Raw genomic sequence first — 20,227 nt, forward strand, 5'->3', positions numbered from 1 at the left:
TACAACTCAGGAAACTCTCAACTTTACCCATCTCAACAGGTCGTGAAAATGAGAAAGCTCTTGGTATATGGTAGTTTGTGGCATAGTCTAGCACTTTAGTCTTAGTTTCTAGCGCCCTGTGATATAGTGCCCTAATGCCCTGGTTTCTTGTGGTTCAGTGCAAAGTTCCTGCTGTTGATAAAAATTGAGCCTGCATCTCTGTTGCTGGTGTGTTCTGGTTAGACGTTACCGTTTTTGGTGCCCCATCCATCGTGTCCAGTGGATTGATGCCTCATCCCTGAAGTCCACTGGTTTTGTACACGGTCCCTGCTGTGTAAAGGTTAAGTGTTGGGATTAGTACCTGGGACTATGGTATTAATTGAATGTCCCTGATGTCCAGTGGTTTGGTGTCTTATCCCTGTTGTCTAGGGATTAGGACTTGATCATTAAACAACTATGATCCTGATTCCATGTGGTGACACCATCCCTGGTGTCCAGTGGTTAAGCATCTCTAATCCTGGTGTCTAGTGGTTAAGTGCCCTACCCCTGGTGTCTATAGGATGAGGCTTTTATATTTAAACATCCCTGGACCTATTGCTCTGTGGTGTGGCATCCAATTCATAGTGTCCATTGTTTAAGCAGGTCTAAGCAGTTCCTGGTGTCTGGTGGCTTGGTGCCTTATCCCTTGTGTTTAGAGGTTAAGGATTATATCATCAAACTTCCCTGTAACTGGTGCCCTGTGGTTTGGTGTTGTTAGAACCCTCCTGTTTGTTTGTTTTTTCCCTCTTGTGTTTTGCGGTCATGTGACCACCTGCCTTTATATTCCAGCTCCGCCCTTTTGGCTGTGCTGGACTTCAGTGTTTGACTGTTTCTCTAGCCAGGTGCTTCTGTGCCTTTCTCTGTCAGTTCGCTTGGTCCTTCTGGGACCTCTAGTACCTTTTTGTCTGTTTCTTTTTTTGTGTTCTGCAACAACTTCTCTGTTTATGAGGTGTCCCATTTTTGTTCCAGTCCTTAGTTCTTTTAGGGAACCCTCCCCTTATGCTATAGGTCTTCGTTCAGACTAGCCGAGGACTAAGGCGGGTCTGTTCGCTAGGAACAGGCAGCCCGCTACATCGTAGGGATTCAGCTTAGTCTTACTGTAGGGACAGTTTTCCCTTATCTTTCCTTAGTACATGTTGCAGATCATAACAGGTGTCTCATTTAAGTTGTCCACTAGTTCGGCCTCCTATGCCTGAAGTCTAGAGGAGGAATAGGCTTATATAATTAAAAATCTCTGTCTCTGATGTCCTGTGGTTTGACATTCTATTCCTGGTGTCCAGTGGTCAAGCACCTCTATCTCTGGGAACTATTTTTTTTGTTACCGTATTCCTGGTGTTTAGAGGTTTAGAACTATTCCATTAATCATCCTAAACCTTGCTGCTTTGTGATTTTGTGCCCCTTTCCTGGTGTCTACCAGTTAAGGAAATCTTTGACTTGTGTCTTCTAATTTGCTGTCCCATCCCTGGTGTCTGGAGATTTGGGACTTTATCATCAGACATCCCAGTATCTGAGGCCTTGGAGTTTGGTATCCCATCCATGGTATCCAGTGGTTTGATGCTACATCCCTGGTGTCTAGAGGCTTTTGGAACGTTATCATTAGACATGCCAGTATCTAGTGCCTTGTAATTCTACATTCCATCCCTGGTATCCAGTGGTTTGATGCTCCATCCCTGGTGCCTTGAGGTTTGGGACTTTGTCATTAGACATCCCAGTATCTGAGACCTTGTAGATTGGCATCCTATCCCTGGTATCCAGTGGTTTGATGCTTCATCCTTGGTGTCCAGTGATTTAAAGATATTTAATATCATTAAATATCCCTGTCCCTGGTGCCCTGTGATTGGGTGTCCTATTCCTGAAAACCAGTGGGAATGCACCTCTATTTCTAGTGTCTAGTGATTAATCTGTCCCTGGTATCCACTGGTTTAGGCCTAAATAATTAATCATAATTGTATGTGAGACCAGTGGCTTGCTGTCCCATCTTATTCCTAGTATCTAACCATCACGTCCTGTGGTTTTGTGCTCCATCCCTTTGATCTTTGTGTCGAGTGGTTCAGAAGCTGTATTCCTGGTGACTAGTGTTGGGAAGAAAAACTAAGTGCTCACTTCTCTACTACCAGGTCCTCTTTGATTGGAGCTCTTTAATTTCCATTTTAGTGCTATGTTTCTATATCTGTCTCTGGTGTCCAAGCGGTTTGGAGTGAACATTCCTGTTGGTTAATGGGTTGGTGGACAACTTGCAAGTTCCTAGTGTTAGGGTCTACCGTACCTGTATTTTCTGGGTTACTTCACTTACTATCTTACTGAAACATTTGTCGCTTCTTATCAACCTATTTCGGCATGAGTTGGACTTCTTCACTTTTCCTTCGCACTTGCTCAACTTTCTCAATTGAATCCAATCTACTGAAATTGAATCCTCCCTTATTTTTAGAGTGGAATGATTTATCAAATGGTATTTATTTGTGGAACACGACATGGAGCTCCGAGCTATGCCATCTATTTTAATCTATGCCTGGGAATCGTCCTACAAGAAGCCTTTGCCCCCTAAAAGCATTTGCCCTGGTCGAGTTCTTCAAGAAGTATTTCGGTCTTCTCCTTCTCTTCTTGTGCTCCAAAATGTTTCAGCTGTTGCCCGAGGATCTGGAAGGAATGTGCTCTCTGTTAATTCGATCTAATTATCACTACTTAGCTTATGAGAGTTATGTCAAGGACTTCGTCCACCAAAAGTTGTTCTCAGCATTCTGAAGACCTGGAAAGGTGTCCTGCTGTACGGTAGAGGATAGATGGAATTTCAGAGATGGTTTCCATCTCTTGTCTGAGTTGCAGTCCCATCGGTCTAGTTGAGTTGAGTCTCTACATCGGCCCCTGCGCCAACAGTTGGATAATCATTTTGTAGGCACAGGTGTTGTAGGACACGCGATACCTCCAACGGTGAAAAGGAATGTGTTCTTGGTAAAAACAATACCGTTATTATGGTCCCTGAATGCGGCTAAATGAGCTCTGACATCTTTGCTCCTTGCGGTACTAAGTCAAGGATCGCTCAGTCTCATGTTACCCTTGTCTTGTGTACATTTTTCTCTCAATTACAGGGTACTCTCTAAGGGATGGTAAATTCCGATGATGTGTCTTGTCAGCCATTCTGTAGACAACGAAGGCTATGAACTACTTAAAGGGGAGTGCAAGGAATACAAAAACGTGATTAACTTCTTCCAAAAACAGTACCACTACTGATCACAGATTATTTGTGGTTATTGAAGTTCAGACTCACTGGCCTCAATTCTTTAAAGCAATTTCGCCAGAAAATTGTTTTGAAAAGTTGCAAAATTTGGCGAGTTTTGGCATTTTCGCACCCATTTCTCCAATCTCCATCAAAATGGGTGGAACTAATTCATGACAAGCTGTGTCATTCCTGAGATATGTTGCCATGCTCCTCATAACGAATCAGGATCGTCTACCTCCAACATCATCGGTCTTGATAAATTGGGGCCAATGGCTAAGATGAAGTTGAGTTGCAATATCTGACACAACCTATGGGAAGATGGGGGCGCCGTAGGAAAGAAGCCATGTTTTTCTAATCTTGTACAACCCCTTAAAAAGCCAGAGGCTCTGGATAAACATGGTGTATGCTTGTCAAAATCAGAATGTGGTAAATCCCCCCATACACATTACAGTAATGTGGGCCAAACCTGTCGATATCCACTGGTTTGAGCAACAGTCAAATATGCATGGGGGCCTCGGACAATTGATTTTCGGGGTTGTTAAGGATCTGGCATGTCTCATTTTGGTCCTTTTGTTCTCCTGTAGATAAGTCATGTCTGGTGATAAGTCATGTCTGGTGGTGGCTCTCTCCTAGAGAGACACAGGGCTCTGGTGGCGGCTCTCTCCTAGAGAGATACAGGAGTGCTCAGCTGAGCAAGTGTGGCAATCTGGCCACTTGTGCGGAGGAGGGGTAGTGAATTATTCTTAACTATGTCAGATGTACTGTTCTTTTGATCAGTAAGTTAAGGGACATGAGCCATTGTTTCATGTGAGACTGTCTGTTGAACCTTGTTTTATGTTAATTTGTGGAATGCCTGCTGATTACATATTGCATCACCCCCCTGCAGTATACTCGCCTGCACAACTTGGAGGAAAAATGTGCAGTCTAATTGAATAATCTAACAATGAGGTATTACCTGCTTCATCTCATAACAAAGCATCTTGGCGTCTTCCAAAGAAAAATGTTCAGCACTTACATGGAGTTTGGAGGGTTCACGTTTTTCAGGGAGCTTACTGGACATTCAAGTAGAGTTGGTAAGTGTGCCAAAGGGAACTATTTGTGTAAATGGATCTTTCTTCTTTGCTCATTCTTTCCCCCTGCTACTTCATTGACTTCAGAAAACCAAGCAATGTGAACTGAGGTCTAAGATGGTACACATGCAAGAAATAGGAGCATGTTCACACTAGCAAAAAGAAGCAAAACCTACAAAAGACAAAAAATATATCTCATACCCTACCATCATTATATATAAATGTAAAGTTAAGTTGCATATGAAATATAGGGTACTTAGTGAACTATTTTTGATCAAAAAAAGTATACAAGCCGTCCCACCAGCGACAAGGTGACCCTAAATTGGGACGGTACCTACACTGTCTATATTAAAAACCTTACTGTATATCAAAGTTGAAGTAATGCATATAAAAGGGTAGACAAATAGGACCGGGTCCCAACTTCAGACCACCTAGGCCCGTGGTAAGCTACATATATACTAACCAGCTCAACAAAGGGGATGCCACACCCTTAATTTGCACAGAATGCAAACAAGACAAAAAACCAAGCAATGTGAACTGAGGTCTAAGATGGTACACATGCAAGAAATAGGAGCATGTTCACACTAGCAAAAAGAAGCAAAACCTACAAAAGACAAAAATATATCTCATACCCTACCATCATTATATATAAATGTAAAGCAAAGTTGCATAATAAATATAGGGTACTTAGTGAACTATTTTTGATCAAAAAAAGTATACAAGCCGTCCCACCAGCGGCAAGGTGACCCTAAATTGGGACGGTACCTATACTGTCTATATTAAAAACCTTACTGTATATCAAAGTTGAAGTAATGCATATAAAAGGGTAGACAAATAGGACCGGGTCCCAACTCCAGACCACCCAGGCCCGTGGTAAGCTACACATATACTAATCAGCTCAACAAAGGGGATGCCACACCCTTAAATTGCACAGAATGCAAACAAGACAGAAAACCAAGCAATGTGAACTGAGGTCTAAGATGGTACACATGCAAGAAATAGGAGCATATTCACACTAGCAAAAAGAAGCAAAACCTACAAAAGACAAAAAATATATCTCATACCCTACCATCATTATATATAAATGTAAAGCAAAGTTGCATATTAAATATAGGGTACTTAGTGAACTTTGTTGAGCTGGTTAGTATATATGTAGCTTACCACGGGCCTAGGTGGTCTGAAGTTGGGACCCGGTCCTATTTGTCTACCCTTTTATATGCATTACTTCAACTTTGATATACAGTAAGGTTTTTAATATAGACAGTGTAGGTACCGTCCCAATTTAGGGTCATCTTGTCGCTGGTTGGACGGCTTGTATACTTTTTTTGATCAAAAATAGTTCACTAAGTACCCTATATTTAATATGCAACTTTGCTTTACATTTATATATAATGATGGTAGGGTATGAGATATATTTTTCATTGACTTCAGCTGGCAAAAGGAATGGAGAAAGGATAGTGACTAGTTCCACGTACGGTACATTTCCAGAAAATATACATTTTTCATTGTATTCAATTTTTTGGCTTCCAAAATCAAAACTGGAGAATGTCCAAAATTGCCTAAAATTACAGCAAAGTCCTCCACGCCAAAAGAACTATCCATGAGTATTTTCTAGCCTATAATTTACTAATTTTTTGTATTTACCGTGCAATCTTTTAAAAATTTTATTTTGCAAACCACGAAGGCAGAAAGAGGCTGTTAGTGGTGAGATAATGAGACGTTCTTTACATAGACGAGATTGGATGGTCTGAAGGACTAAGGACGGTTTCTCTGGATACACAATGGGCTCATGTAGCCACTTCTCTTTTTTTGTTGCCTTCTTCTATTCTTCTATTCATCTTCTTCTCTTTGATTTCTCAGAATATTCACAGGCGTCATAATGACTATTCAATGTGGTTTTCTTGAAAAGGAAAGTCTTGAGGTGCTGAGGTGAGGATATCTACAACAGAAAGGGGGGCCAGGGCTACAGTGCTCCTCAAGCACGTGCCCCATGTTTGGTCTTTTTACAGTTCTCTGCCAAGATTTCCCACCAGAGTTGTAAAAGATCCACTCATCATTACTTTTAATTGGAAATATGTCATCGAGGTCAAACCCAAGTCAATCTCGAGCGGCAATCAATAGGATTAGGTTCATTATTGTATCTTTTGTAAGGCTTTCTCCCTCAAAGCATGCTCCGCCGTTGCACCTGGATGGCAATCTTTATCTATTGTCTTATTTTCCGATTACACTGGAGATTTTTCAGTCATTCCGGCTAATGACTAACGTACTATTAGTATTACAAACTCCTGGAAGGATTTGGGTCTGATTATTTATTAGCTAGGGTAGGCTTGTCCCTTAAGTGGAGAAGCCTAATAGGAAAATGGGGTGGAATGATCGGGATCGATGAGAGGATCGCAAAGTAGAGTCAATACCAACATGCACATGGAAGACTGAAAACTTTTGATCTTAAGGTCAATCAGAGGCAAGATGGTGCTAGGTTGATGTCTTCCAACTTCAGGATATTTGGTTTAAGGTTAGTGGAAACAGTGGGAAAGGTTTAGTACCGAAGTTCAGAGTATTCCACAAATTTTTCTATCCTTGATCAATATTTCAATGAAAGTGAATAAGTACAGTAATTGAACACCAACACCCTTTCATCCGAATTCATGTCGCAATTTATCGTGGTTGAGACCTAATGATCTAGTTGCATTAAATTGCTGAATTTATGGGACTCAGAGTAACAAATCCATCAACTCAATAGGCTGCTGTAGTCATACTCAGCGCAAACCATATACAGGGATGTGGCCCTTGTAGAAGGGGCCTGTGTGTTGCTTTTATGAACTAGCTGCTAATCGGGAGACTCAGTTGGCAGCAGAGAGACAGTGAGAAGAACAAAATCAAATCTAAATGTGTAGTCAGGGGTAGTCAGGTCAATCAGAGTAACGACAACAGAGGTATCAAGGTTGTTTGGGCAACAAGGGGTTAATCAGAAAAATAGTTAGAAACGCATCTGGGACAGAACATAGAACGTCAGCCCAAAAAGCTCACTAAGGTAAATAGGGTTTGTAGAATCCACTGCTAATTGGTCCCCTGACTGTCTCTTGTGATTGCGGGGCCACCAGACCACCTAATTGGCCAAAACTATTTTCTAATGGAACGATTGGTGGGGAAGTGGGTACAGGTAAGTACTGTAGGGGTACTCAGTAGGTTCTAATGGGATGATGGTTTTAGGAGCAGATATAGGTAAGTACTGTATGGGTCACTCAGTAAGTTCTAATAGGACAATTGTGGCGGGAGTGGGTACAGGTAAGTACTGCTTGGGACATTCAATAAAGTATAATGGGAGGATTGCCGGGGTAACATGTACAGCTAAGTGCTGTATGTGACACTCAGTAGCAGGGCCGGCTCCAGGTTTTCATGGGCCCTGGGCAAAAGAGTCTCAGTGGGCCCCTTTAACACATACCATGATTCATGATGCACAGATACCGCAGAGAAATATATATATAATACAATGCCGAAGATTTCACTTCTTACATTACATGAGCGATATCTATTGTAAATTCTACAATAGCTCAGAAACCGGCAAATCCTCGCAGCGCACAGTGCAGACCGGACAGTATAGTCCTCCATACAGTATTATGGCACCACATATCCCTCCATACAGCATTATGGCACCACTAAGTCCTCCATACAGTATTATGGCACCACTAAGTCCTCCATACAGCATTATGGCACCACTAAGTCCTCCATACAGTATTATTGGCATCACATAGTCCTCTATACGGTGTTATGGGCATCACGTAGTCCTCCATACAGAATTATGGGCAGCACATAGTCCTCCATACAGTATTATGGGCACCACATAGTGCTCCATACAGTATAATGGACCCCATAAATTGCTCCATTTAGTATAATGAGCACCATATTGCTCCATACTGAATAATGGGCCCCACATAGTCCTCCATACAGAATAATGGGCCCCATATAGTGCTCCATACAGTATTATGGGCACCACATAGTGCTCCATACAGAATTATAGACACCACATAGTCCTCCATACAGAATTATGAGCACCACATAGTCCTCCATACAGTATTATGGGCACCACATAGTACTCCATACAGTATTATGGACACCGCATAGTGCTCCATAAAGTATTATGGGAACCACATAGTGCTCCATACAGTATAATGAGCACCATATATTGCTCCATACAGAATAATGGACCCATTATATTGCTCCATACAAAATAATGGACCCGATATAATGCTCCATACAAAATAATGGACCCCATATAATGCTCCATACAGAATAATGGACCCATTATATTGCTCCATACAGAATAATGGTCCTCATATAATGCTCTATACAGAATAATGGACCCCATATAATGCTCCATACAGAATGGGCCCCATATAATGCTACATACAGAATGGGCCCCATATAATACTCCATACAGAATGGGCCCTATATAATGCCCCATACAGAATAGGCCCCGTATAATGCTCCATACAGAATAGGCCCCATATAATGCTACATACAGAATAGGCCCCATATAATACTCCATACAGAATGGGCCCTATTTAATGCTCCATACAGAATAATGGACCCCATATAATGCCCCATACAGAATAGGCCCCATATAATGCTACATACAGAATGGGCCCCATATAATTCTACATACAGAATGGGCCCCATATAATACTCCATACAGAATGGGCCCCATATATTGCTCCATACAGAATAGGCCCCATATAATGCTTCATACAGTATAATGGCCCATATAATACTCCATACAGAATAATGGAGTCCATATTTTACTCCATACAGAATAGGCCCCATATAATGCTCCATACAGAATAGGCCCCATATAATGCTACATACAGAATGGGCCCCATATAATACTCCTTACAGAATGGGCCCCATATAATGCTTCATACAGTATAATGGACCCCATATAATGCCCCATACAGAATAATGGAATCCATATAGTGCTCCATACAGAATAGGCCCCATATAATGCTCCATACAGAATAGGCCCCATATAATGCTCCATACAGAATAGGCCCCATATAATGCTCCATACAGAATGGCCCCATATAATGCTCCATACAGAATGGGCCCCATATAATACTGCATACAGAATAATGGACTCCATATATTGCTCCATACAGAATAGGCCCCATATAATGCTCCATACAGAATAGGCCCCATAGAATGCTCCATACAGAATAGGCCCCATATAATGCTCCACACATAAAAATAAATAATCAAAAACTCACCTTTCCTTGTTCCTCACTGGTCGTTGCTCTGGTCTCCTCAGCGTCTTCCGGCTCTCTGCACTGCTCAGTGTAGACGGCACGCTGTAGTGATGTAATCGTGCCCTCTTCCCTGAGATGTCACAGAGAGTCAGAAGATGCGGAAAAGACCGGAGCAGCGGAGGAACAGGGAGAGGTAAGTATTTTAAACAGCTTAAAGCTCGTGCTGGCACAGCCCCCCCCCCCTTCGACTCACAGGCCCCGTAGCGTGCCGGTGTCCCCGACGGCGAGTGGGCCCCCCCACTTGCTCAGGACGCCGGCACTAGCCCGGGTGTGCCGGGCACTGACGCCGGCTCTGCTCAGTAGGTTCAAATTCGAATAGGATGACTGGTGCGGGACCAGGTACAGACAGGTACTGTGTGGTGTGGGACACTCAATAGAGACTAATGGAGCAGGTACAGATAAGTACTTTTCTCTGTTTTTTGTGTTGACCCAATACACAAAAAGGAGATAAACATGTATATTACAAAACATGTGTATTTGCAATAATTTTCTGGGAGAAATACTTCATTTTCTGGAACAATTTCAAGGGTGTCAACACTTTCAGCCATGACTGTATACGTGCTTGAGTTACAGAGTCACGGTGGGTTACCTACAATAGGGTTGATAGTCCCATGCACCGTAGCAGAAGTCAAGGCCTGCTGATCCAGACCCTTGTCACTTGAGGTCAGAATCACTACGTCTATTCTTTGTGAAGCCCAGGAGTAAGCACCTTTTTAGTCTAACGTCTGCAGACGGTGTCAGTGCGCAGTCCTGTGATTATTTTCCTCCTTCATCCCCTGCTCTGTACATGTCACTAACACTTCTTCCCAGCAGATTTATCTTGGCTGAAGTGCTTGTGATAATGAAACAGAGCCGCATATTTCTGTGCTGTTACATCTGGGCCCCAGATACAAGTTTCCATTAGCTATAATTGACCTGTAGAGCGGTTCAGCACTTACCGCAGTTTCTATGATCCTTGTTTTTTAAATTATTTCTTATTACTTTATGAGCTTAATAAAAGGGATTGTTAAAAGAAAACTAACAAATAAATATCTGTTCACCGGTTCGATCCCTCCTCGCTGTTGGAGTATTAACAACAGCTGCAGGCTTATGTTGGAGTGACTGTGTTGAGCCGACAGCAGATGGCGCTGTGTTAATTGTTCTAGCTTGTTAATACTGTACTGTATGACCTCTGTTTATGTGTGTCAGTTCTTACCTGTGTTCTCCATGTTGAAGATAATGGTTGCTGTATGTCCCACATGTTTCCTCCAGAGTCCAGTGGTGGCAACTTTACACCACTCCATCCGACACTCAGCATTGTGCTTGGTGATATAAGGCTGCATGCAGCTGCTCGTCCATGAAGCTCCCAGCGGGGGCGCAGTGTTTGTGCTGATGTTAATACCAGAGGAGGTCTGTACTCTGCAGTTATGAAGTTAGTAAACCATTAGTGATTTTTAGCCCTGTGTTCCTCAGCACTTGGTGACTCTGCTCTGTAACTTTATGTGGTCTCCCAGTAGCGTAGCGGGGGCAGAAGACATGCCCACCCAGAGTGACCACCACTTTTGAGTGCATCAGCGTGAGTAGCACTTTAAACTCTGTGGTAGAGCAGGGAGACATGGTCTCCCTGCACTACCACTCTCTGTTCTGTAGGCCGCAGGTCGCTTTAGGTCTGCAGACTGCAGAATGCCAGGGTGTCGCACTGTACAAGTTCCAGGCGGAGAAACGTGATGACATCATTGGACTTACATCACCGCATTGGTCCGTCCACACTTTGCCGATGTCTGCCAGCAGACTCACCATGATCCGGTGTTAAGTGAGTATATGATTTTTTTTTTTATTTTAATAGTACTTGTAGGGAGGCTGTGGGGCCATCATACAGTGTGGGGCCATCATACAGTGTGGGGAGGCTGTGAGGCCATCATACAGTGTATGGAGGCTGTGGGGCCATCATACAGTGTATGGAGGCTGTGGGGCCATCATACAGTGTATGGAGGCTGTGGGGGCATCATACAGTGTATGGAGGCTGTGGGGCCATCATACAGTGTGGGGCCATCATACAGTGTGGGGAGGCTGTGGGACAATCATACAGTGTGGGGTGGCTGTGGGCCCATCATACAGTGTGGGGTGGCTGTGGGCCCATCATACAGTGTATGGAGGCTGTGGGGCCATCATACAGTGTGGGAAGGCTGTGGGGCCATCATACAGTGTGGGGAGGCTGTGGGGCCATCATGCAGTATGGGGAGGCTGTGGGGCCATCATACAGTGTGGGGAGGCGGTGGGGCCATCATACAGTGTAGGGAGGTTGTGGGGCCATCATACAGTGTGGGGATTAATGTGGGGGCATCATATTCCTGTGTTTTCCTGCTGGTATCCTGGCTCGTTTTTCTAGCTCAGATAGAATGTGATTGCTGCAGCCAATTAGTGGACTTTGATTGGTTGCAGCCATTTAGTGGATGTTGATTGGCTAAAGTAGTCACCTGACTTCTTTCTTTCGGAAGAGGACACTAGGAGGCTCGAAGCAGTACAGAAAAGTGATGAGAGTGTCCAGTTGGTGAGTTTGTGTTTTTTTTAAATTTTAGCATCACCATGAGCAGTTGTCTGCTATTTTAAGGAGATTTAAAGGAGCACTACACAAAGCTTTTATATTCACACTTTCATCATCACACATATATGATTAGTCAGTTTTGACTTTCCCCAGCCTGAACTGGCCGGTAACAGTGGACAAAAATGGCCTTCACCTGCACAGGCTGCAGTATAGTTTCCCTTTAAGCAATTCTTTCCCCCTTCCCGCGGGTGACATAAGCTTGTGAGACTCATACTTTGTCTTCTAAGGAGACAAAAAAACAATGTTATAGCCAATAATAGAAGAATGGATGCCAAGAAAAAGCCAGAGTGATTCATGGGTTGAAATACCTGGTGCCTTGTCGGCAACAGCTAAGCACAGTCCACTGGCACCGGCGTCCGATGTCCTGAGCCAATGTAGACACTAAGAAAATTAAGTGAAACCCATAATTCTGCAGAATCCCTGTGCCGGGGGTGATTTCAGGTCAGCGCTCTCAATGCACTAGAACCCTATAAAATTTAGAAAGACAACAGAACGCTGGAGACAAAAAATGCTTTGCTGTTTTTCGGGGAAGCAGCCTGTGGTTTCCTTTCTCCCCGCAGATGCATTTAGCATAGGTAATGAGAATCTTACTTAGACGCACAGAGCCCTGGAAATGTCAAATCCCTAAGATGCAAATTTGGATTAAAGTGTGTTCTCTTAATGGGCTCCAAGTAGAGATGTGCAAATCTATACGCAGGGCCCTATATCAGTAGTCTGTGGCCACCAGAAAGGAATTGAGTGTAAGAAGGAAGACTTGCCTAGGGACAGGTGCAGAGCTCCGGCGCCGGAACTGCCAGGGTCCTGCCCAGTGTTGCCAGGGGACGGGATTAACAGTGCACTGGGGACTTCCTGGACAGTGCTGGGGGACAGAGGAGAGGGACAGAAGAGAGGAAGTCAGGTGTCTGGGCTCGCAGGAAAGAAACAGTTGGTTGTGGAGAGCAGACCGGCAGTTGGGGAGAAAACAGTCTGACCTGCCGACAACGAGAGAGAGACGTGCTGCCCTGTCCTCGGTGAAATAGAGATGTGCTGACCTGTCTGCGGTGACGGACGAACGGGTGACACAGCTTGCCGCAAAACAAGAGGCGTGCGGTCTGTACCGGGCCTACAGAAAGTGATCGTTCAGTTACCTGCATCACCACAGTTTTCCAGACATCTGACGGTGACCTACGGGTGAGGACGCACCCGGGATTAGTGATCTTAACGCAGTTTGTTGTACGCCGGAGGAGCTTGCTACGGCTCTTAAAGGAGTCGTGACCGCTGTCATGTGGTTAAAAGGACTGGGGGCCCAGTGGGGGAGACCTGAGACCGCCCACTGCCGCCAGAAGACGGACACCCTCCGGAGTGAGTGTCTGAAGACGGATGTAGCTATCGCTAAAGGACAGATAAGTGCAAGCCTCCAGTAATCTACCTTCTCTTATTCAGCCTGAACTTTTGGGACTGCGCCGTATTGTTCATCCTTCCCGTGTTATAGTTAAACCACAATCGTTTATTGTCCGATTTTACTGTTTTATTGTTGTGTTACTTAAATTTACACTCCCTGCGTGGAGAAATCAAATCTTGAATTAAACCTCTGCCATACTCTCTGCGTGCTGTGTGCGGCATCCGAGCCTTTTAACACGAGTAGGAGGCGGTTCGTTGGGCTCCTGTTCGACATGCCACAAGGCTGCTGGACCAGGATCCTGCGAATAAATTGCTCATCTGTAGCTCCTAGGCTTTCCTTTACCGCATTTCTCACGGTGACTTCCTCGTTGGGCACCTCATAGCTGTGTCATGATCCTTGCCAATATTGCCTTCTGCCCTAGTGCCAACAATTATAATTTCTGTTTTAGGACATCGGGGGTTGACACACTTATTTTGCATTAATATTTCTCTTTTTATCAGACCACAACAAATTATTGTGCCCACCTCATGAATGTCCGTTGTGACTCCCATGCCACAATGTCCCAATGATACGGCAATGGAAATATTTGGGGGACTTGCCATATCTTCCAGGAGTCAGAGGAAGTCTCCCCCTTTTTTGAGTGCCTCTTGAACAATCCATAGATTTTGGCAAGTTTGCCCTGAACCATGTACCAGGACATAACGGGGATGTTACGTTCACGCCTGGACTGACTGGCGTGAGCGTGGTTAGTGGTCCCACTGGGCCACCAACCGATGAGTGCCTGGAGGGGCGTGACTAGGGGCCTCGCCAGATCCGACCACGAACACACGGCGGCTTAATCGACTCTGTGGTCTTAGGAGAGACGTGGAAGGTGGCCCAGGTGCTACTCCATGTCAGACCCCGGTCACAGCTGTTGACCCACACCGGGGAATGTAGGAACGGACAGGCACAGCTGGTATGCAGACAGGCGGGTACTGGCAGGCACGGCTGGTATGCAGACAGGCGGGTACTGGCAGGTAGGAACGCAGGCTGGATAGGGACCAGTACAGACTGGGATACAGGAACAGAGCCGCAGGTGCGGTGGACAAGCAGAGCAGAACCGCAGGTGCGGTGCACAAGCAGAGCAGAGCAAAACCGCAGGTGCGGTGGACAAGCAGAGCAGAGAGAAACCGCAGGTGCGGTAGACAAGCAGAGCAGAGCGAAACCACAGGTGCGGTGGACAAGCAGAGCAGAGCGAAACCGCAGGTGCGGTGGACAAGCAGAGCAAAGCGAAACCGCAGGTGCGGTGGACTAGCAGAGCAGAGCGAAACCGCAGGTGCGGTGGACAAGCAGAGCAGAGAGAAACCGCAGGTGCGGTGGACAAGCAGAGCAGAGCAAAACCGCAGGTGCAGTAGACAAGCAGAGCAGAGCGAAACTGCTGGTGCGGTGGACAAGCAGAGCGAAACCGCAGGTGCGGTGGACAAGCAGAACAGAGCAAAACCACAGGTGCGGAGGACAAGCAGAGCAGAACGAAAGCACCGGTGCGGAGGACAAGCGAGGCAGAATAGAGCAGAGCTAAACCACATGTGCAGAGGAACAAGCGGAGTAGAACAGAGCAGAGCGAAACCGCAGAGCAGAAGGTGCAGGCAGACAGGACAGGGCTCTGTTCACATGGAACAGACTGGGAAACACAGGAAGATAGTTAGAACACAGGAGGTAGATACGGAGGCAGGGAAACGGGACAAGCAGAACCAGATACACACAAGGTACTTACAATGAAGTAGCGAGTGGACGCAAAACTCACAAACAGAAGTACAGAGACAACGAGTTGGAGTTAGGTGCAGGTTCAGACACTGCAGGAAAAGGGAAGATACGGACATAGAGACAAACAGGTAACGGGCTAGGACACAGTTCAGACAGGAACTGAACCCGGAACAAGATACAGAAACGAGCCTGGGAACTCAGCCCCCAGGGTGGCGGAAACAGACTAGAAGTCACAGATACAGGTAACAGGCCTGGGTATACAGCCTCCAGGGTGGCGGAACAGACTAGAAGTCACAGATACAGGTAACAGGCCTGGGTATACAGCACCCAGGGTGGCGGAAACAGAAAAGATACAGGACAGGACCTGGCAACTCAGTTGCACAGAACACACTGAAAGAAAGTGTTGCTCAGGCCCCTCCTACTGTGTGGAGGGGGTTTAAGTATCCAGTGACTCACAGCAATAGGCTGGGGACGCATTAGGAGTGCGCACACTGTAACTTTAAGAATCAGGCAGTAACCGCGCCGCCGCCCTAAGCAATCAGACAAGAGACATGCACACAGCAAGTACCGGAGCAAAGTGTGCAGCCTGGACTGATAGGTAAGTTGGCGGTCTTGCATGGTGGGAGATGGTAAGCCATGCCCGCACACCGCCAGGGATGTTACAGGGGTGAGCTGAACATTTCTTTCTACATACAGAATAATAATTATGCTGCATACAGAATAACGTACCCAATATATTGCTCCATACAGAATAATGGACCCCATATATTGCTCCATACAGAATAATGGACCCCATATAATGCTCCATACAGAATAATGGGCCCCATATAATGCTCCATACAGAATAATGGGCCCATATAATGCTCCATACAGAATAATGGACCCCTTATAACACTCCATACAGAATAATGGGCCCCATATAATGCTCCATACAGAATAATGGACCCCATATAATGCTCCATACAGAATAATGGGCCCATATAAAGTTCCATACAGAATAATGGACCCCTTATAACGCTCCATACAGAATAATGGACCAGTTATAATACTGCATACAGAATAATGGACCCAATATATTGCTCCATACAGAATAATGGACCACATATATTGCTCCATACAGAATAATGGACCCCATATAATGCTCCATACAGAATAATGGGCCCCATATAATGCTCCATACAGAATAATGGGCCCATATAATGCTCCATACAGAATAATGGACCCCTTATAACGCTCCATACAGAATAATGGACCACTTATAATGCTGCATACAGAATAATGGACCCAATTTATTGCTCCATACAGAATAATGGACCCCATATATTGCTCCATACAGAATAATGGACCCCATATAATGCTCCATACAGAATAATGGGCCCCATATAATGCTCCATACAGAATAATGGGCCCATATAATGCTCCATACAGAATAATAGACCCCTTATAACGCTCCATACAGAATGGGCCCCATATAGTGCTCCATACAGAATGGGTCCCATATAATGCTCCATACATAAAAATAATCAAATACTCTCCTCTCCTCATTCCTTGCTGGTCGCTGCCCTGGTCTCCTCAGCGTCTACTGGCTCTCTGCACGGCTCAGCGCAGATGGCGAACTGTAGTGACGTCATTCCGTTCTCTGCCCTGAGACGTCACAGAGAGTCAGAAGATGCGGAAGAGACCTGAGCTGCGGAGGAACAGGGGGAGGTAAGTATTGTAAACAGTTTAAAGCCCGTGCTGGCACCGAGCTCCTCTGATGGACAGGCCCCATAACGTGACGGTGTCCCCGATGGCAAGTGGGCCCCCTGCTTGCTCAGGGCCCAGACACTTGCCCGGGCGCACCGGGTGGTGACGCTGACCCTGCTCAGTAGGTTCGAATGGGAACCATGTACTTCACCATTTTTTTACTTTTATAAATATAAAAATATATATATAAAAAATGGGGGCATTTAGCAGTGGAGAATGAACAACATAAGCTGAGGCGTAACTACAATAGGGTCAGGGGTTGAAATTGCCCCCTTGGAGCCTATGGGGCTCAAACAGAGGCGTAGCTATAGGTTTGGGTCAGGGGTGCGAAACTTCTGAGTGGACCCCTAACCAGGTAATCCTGATTACAGCTATGGTTGCGCATCCTAAGGCCACAGCCCCACTATCAGTATTTGGTCAGTGTTCGGTCAGTATTTTTTCTCAGGAGTAGGGGCCAAAACCAGGAGGGGGTGATAAATGCAGAATTGGTGACTTCTTTCTATTATACCTTTTCTCTGATTGTTCCTCACCTGTTTTTGGCTCCCACTCCTCAGAAAAAATACTGACCGAATACTGACCAAATACTGATAATGGGGCCGTGGCCTAATAGTGGATGTAGGAGAACCTCAGCAGATGAACGCGCTGTTACTAAAAGAAATATCTAAACAAAGACCAACACTGATATTACCACCATATAGTGACCATATGGTGGTAGATACCAGTGCTGCAGTGCATGTAAGAGATCACAGTACAGTTATATATAGTGACTTACAGCTGACGTTCTTTCTGGTGGAGTTATTCACTTTTTCCGTCTTTTCCATCTGGCCCAGACCGACACGGCAACTTCTTCCAGCCAGTACTCGGCTGCAAAGATTACAACAAAGACACATATGACTTCTCACATTTCAGTCACCATTATCCCCAACCTGCACAAACACCTTATCCTGCTGATACCCCAATACTGATCCGCTGCTGCCATATGTGTCCCTATTACTGCACGTACTGTGTGCCCTCTAATTTTCCTCCTACTGGAGGCTTAGATTCCCCTTTCATTGCATTCATAAAGTATATGGCCCTACTGTACCCCACCCCTCAACTGCCCCGGAAAAGTATATCGACCCCAACACAGTATGATCCCCCAACTGTGACCCCACACAGCCCTCCATGCAGTATAATGGGCCTACATACAATATAATGGCCCACCACCTCTCCACACAGCAGGATGGACCCCACACAAACCTTCATACTGTATAATTGCTTGTATATAGTTTACAGTACAGTATAATGCACCCTATAGGCCATACATTATAATGCACCCCATAGCCCATACAGTATAATGCACCCCCATAGACCATACAGTATAATGCACCCTATAGCCCATACAGCATAATGCACCCCATAGCCCATACAGTATAATGCACCCCCCTAGCTCATATAGTATAATGCACCCCCATAGTCCATACAGTATAATGCATCCCCATATAGTATAATGCACCCCCATTCAGTATAATGCACCTCCATATAATATAATGCACCCCATATAGTATAATGTACCACCTATAGTATTATACACCACCTATAGTATTATGTATCCCATATAGTATAATGCACCCCACATAGTATTATGTACCCCATATAGTACAATGCACCCTCATTCAGTATAATGCACCACTTATAGTATTATGTACCCCATATAGTATAATGCACCTCCATTCAGTATAATGCACCACCTGTAGTATTATGCACCACCTATAGTATTATGTACCCCATATAGTATAATGCACTCCATATAGTATAATGCACCCCCTATAGTATTATATACCCCATATAGTATAATGCACCCGTATTCAGTATAATGCACACCCATTCAGTATAATGTACCACCTATAGTATTATGCACCACCTATAGCATTATGTACCCCATTCAGTATAATGCATCCCATAGTCCTCAATACAGTTTAATGGGCACCACAATTGTTCTCAGAAAAATAATAAAATACAATACTCACCTCTCCTCCTCGTTCTTTGCTGATCCAGTCGCCGCAGCTTGTGATCTGAGCGTCGTACATCTCAGCGTAGAGGACGCCACTTAGTGACGTCATCGTGCTGAGAGTCAGACACCGAGGAAGACTGATGGGGAAGGAAGCGTCAGCTGACGCTCCCTCCTCCATCGCTTTCAACTTTATTGGCAGATGCCAATGCAGTTGAACTTGCAGGAGGGCCCTCAACTCACGGGCCCCATAGCGGCAGTGCACGGAGATCGTGTCTACCTGCTCTTCCGAAGAGTTTAACTGTATTGGCGCGTGCTGATACAGTTAAACGTAGTGTAGCTCTGGGTGGGCCCTTCAGAGAGCGGGGACCAGAACTGCCGCACCTTTTGCCCCCCTGATAGCTATGCTACTGGGCCCAAATCCCTTTGGCCTATATGAAAAACCTAATACTATTAAAGACTTGCAATAATTGGGGGCACTGTTCGAGCTTTTGCATTGGTGCCCATGAGCTTCAAGTTACGCCACTGGACATACTGTAAGTCTACCATTTGGACGATAATTGGTTTCCCACTCTAATAAAACTCATCATCTGGATAGATGATAATTTTTGGAATACTTCTTTAAAGGAGTTGTCCAGTTTGGAAACCCAGTTTCATATATCTGACCAGTTTGGGTTAATGATGGGGACTACTCTGTTTAGGATCCCCATCTTCTTGGCAGTGAAGAACAGTTACAAAGAGTGTCTCTCTCTGGAGGATCTGTCCTGTGTAATACTTCGGTTCTCCTGAGGTGTTGCTGCAGGTAAATTGAACACTTACTTTCTATAGATCGCAGCTGATTGTTTTGCGATCAGTTAATTATCAAAGCTGAGATCTTCTTTTTCTGAACTTTTTTTCTTAAAAAAAAAAACCATAAAAAAATCCAATAAAGCAGATGAATGTTATCTTGTGTCTCTCTTTAACCATGGGAGTCTCTAGGAAAAGTTAGTTCACGAGTCCCCCACCTCCTTCTTCCTTCAGTCTGTGCTCACTTTCCCAAGAGAGAATTGAGACAAAACCCGAGCAATTTCACAGCAGTTGTTAGGATTTTGCAGTCAACCTAAAATAATAACCAGTTGACCTCCTCGAAGACCCTTCACTTGACCATGGGAGACGTCAAATTCGCCGGACACGTCCTG

The sequence above is a fragment of the Phyllobates terribilis genome, unplaced genomic scaffold (genome assembly GCF_046119375.1).
Source record: "Phyllobates terribilis strain yellow unplaced genomic scaffold, ASM4611937v1 Scaffold_5__5_contigs__length_657084704, whole genome shotgun sequence".
Lineage (NCBI taxonomy): Eukaryota > Metazoa > Chordata > Amphibia > Anura > Dendrobatidae > Phyllobates > Phyllobates terribilis.